This window comes from Marmota monax, unplaced genomic scaffold, assembly GCF_021218885.2.
Source record: "Marmota monax isolate L192 unplaced genomic scaffold, Marmota_monax_Labrador192_F-V1.1 WCK01_AAM20220418_F8-fsc00460, whole genome shotgun sequence".
Classification (NCBI taxonomy): domain Eukaryota; kingdom Metazoa; phylum Chordata; class Mammalia; order Rodentia; family Sciuridae; genus Marmota; species Marmota monax.
The window spans coordinates 298,492-301,506 of record NW_026692817.1 but is presented as its reverse complement, the minus strand read 5'-3'; the positions used below and the strand labels follow the sequence as shown (position 1 = coordinate 301,506).

Below are 3,015 nucleotides of genomic sequence, written 5' to 3'. Positions count from 1 at the left end.
AAAATATAATCCTTTTAATGGTAAATATTCATTTCAAAAATTATCCTTATGCTAATGTAATATATGATCCAGAACATAATTAACATCTTCATATTTATTAATTTACAAACAAAATACACAAAAGTTACGTGTTAATAAAACTAAATGTTGATACAGACCAAAGTCAAAATTATTTATTGGTACCTTATTAAAGTGATCTTTTAGATGTGGCTTTTTATCTAAGAATCATTTAGCATACTAAGATTCAGTCATTAATTGGTACTGTCTCCTCCAAAACATGCACCTTCAGTGCAGTCCAAGCAATGTCACCATAAGATGTAAGAATGAGGATAAGAGGTATAAGAACAAAAATAGATGTTGTGACTATGAGGGTCAGTTCATTGGCATGAATATCAACACATGATAATTTTAGGAGTGCTGGAATTCCACAGAAGAAGTGATCCACTTGATGATTTCTACACAATGGTAACCAGAAGGCAAAGAGGGAATAGAATGCTGAGTTTACAAAACCACTTACCCAAAGAGCCACAGCTAACAATTGGCAAATTTGAGGGTGCATGAAGACAGTTTAATGCAAGCACATAGCTACATGACAGTCATATGACATCACCACCAACAAGACACACTCAGTGCTTGCTAGTGCTAAGTAAAAGTATAGTTGAATCATGCAACTGGCAAAAGAAATGGTCTTCTGTGGGCCCCAGAGATTGACCAGCAATTGGGATATGGAGCTGGTAGTGTAGTAGAGATACAGAATGGAGACGTCTGAGAGGAAGAGGTACACAGGAGTGTGAAGATGGGAGTCCAGGTATGACATGATGATGACAAGAGGTTGCCTATCAGTGTTATCAAGTATAATAACCAGATAACCACAAAGAGAGCTGCTTCCAGGTGAGAAAGCCATTTAGAAAACTCCCGTAGAATGAAGTTGTTTTCTGAAATACCATTGAATTTTCCCACCATTTTCGGTTTTCTGTTATCTTAGGGACAAAAATCATATAAACTCAAAAAGGTAAGAAAATGCTCCAAGAATCATAGAAATATGAGAAAAATAAAGAGAAGTCAGTTATAAAGTCCTGACACATCTTAAGACAATTTGAGCTTAAGTAAATCTATTGTAGTAAATGATTGAACAACAAAAGAAATATTGAACACACATGATGTTGATTCAGTGATATCCATACCCAAAAGGCTCATAAAAAGAAAAAAAAATGACCTGAAGTAAATTGAGAAAAAAAGGTGCTTGTACTCTTTAATGATATCAATAAGGACTAGGGAACTAGTCAAGGGGAAAAGAGGTCAATGAGGCATGATATCTAAATGTGTGATCCTGTGCTTGGAAAAAAAAATGGTTGTTAACAACATTTAGTTTCTCCAAGGCAATTGGAGAAATCTGTATATACAGTATTGATTAGAATATCATATTCCATCCTTACTGTGTTTGTTGATTGTTTTTCATAATTGTATAGAGATTATACAAAATACTGTCATTTTTTCTTAGAAAATAAAGAGCCAATGGGATAGAAACACAGCATCTGCAACCTACTCTCAAATCCACCATAAAAGTGATGGATAGCAGAAATATATTGAGAGGGAGGGAGGAAATAGGAAGGAAGGCAGAGAGGAAGAAAAAAAGAAAGCATAGGAGGTAGATAGATTTTCAGAGCAAAGCTCACCAAGGAAAATATCTACTAATACTCAATCTGGATAAAGGGAAAAGGGTGGGTTGTTTTTTGTTTTTTGTTTTTTGTTTTTTTTTTTTTTTTTTGGTTTGGTTTAGTTTCATTTTTTTGACCAGGGATTGAACTCACTAACAACTGAAGCACATCCCCAGCCTTTTTTCTTATTATATTTAGAGACAGGGTCATATTGACTTGCTTAGGGCCTTATTAAATTGTTGAAGCTTGCTTTGAATTTATGATCCTCCTGTGTCAGCCTCCTGAGTCACTGGGATTATAGTGGGTATTACTGGTGTGCACCACTATGCCTGGCTAAATGTTAAATTTTCATTAATCCAAGGGTGAATAGTACTTGATAAAGAAATGATAATTAAAGAAATGCTTAACATACCTAACGTAGACAATTTCCACAAAGATCCATTTTTTTTATCATATGAGTGACTTCAGATTTTTTTCCTGAACTTTTGGGTTATTTCCATTAATGTGATGACAGAAACCTTAATAATTGTAATCCCAATAATCATTCATGTAGATGAAAATACAGGAGGAAGAATATCAAATTTACCAGTGACTTCAAATTGTTTATGCAGGGTGAAAGATATTTGTATTCAATTAGATGTGCTTATCAACTGATTTATTTGAACTGAATTTTTTTCTACTGTTAAAATAAAATAGTGACAGGTGGAGAACATGGTGGTGGGTGCAGAAGGCACAATCCTGTGACCTCCTCAGCTCTGCTGACAAAGAGAGACGTCAGAGTGACTGGATACTGTCTACTCAGGAACGCCTAGCAATGTTAGGCTGAGGTGGTACCTAAACGAGCAGTTTGTGCTTCTCAGAGGCCACAGCGCTCTTTGGTACTGCTGAATCCAGGCAACCCTGCAGAGATACTGGCTGGTTGATTTGTGAACTGCTGCTGACCCGCCATGATTCAGTGCTACAGAGACCCTCGAGCGGAGTAGAGAAAAAAATCTTAGAAGCTTTGGAGGATCTTTTGAGGTGGTACCAACCGAGCCTCCATGGGCCAGCAGATGGAGAGCTGAGGAAGGATTTAGGAGTGACAGACCAGACCCACCCTTCCCATCAGACACCCCAACAAGGGAACCTGCGTCCACCATGGCAGAGAACTGACATCACCAGAGTTCGGTGGATGGATCCCTCCACAGCAAAATTGGCAACCACAGGTGTGTGACCCTCAACTCTCCCTCCCCATACAGCTGAGAAATCTTAAAAATCTCTCTCCAGATCTCCTTGAGTGTGATTATCGGAGCTGAGGGAATCAGGAGGGGCACATGACCACCATCTCCCCCTCCCTCCAGCGCTGACAGCTGAGGCC

The 3,015-nt window shown here is 38.0% G+C and overlaps 1 pseudogene; it reads right to left on the bottom strand.

Annotated features, from left to right (window-relative positions):
• Nucleotides 1-244: 244 nt before the first annotated feature.
• On the bottom strand, nucleotides 245-963 carry LOC124095325 (olfactory receptor 2J3-like; annotated as a pseudogene).
• Between the last annotated feature and the right edge of the window lie 2,052 nt (nucleotides 964-3,015).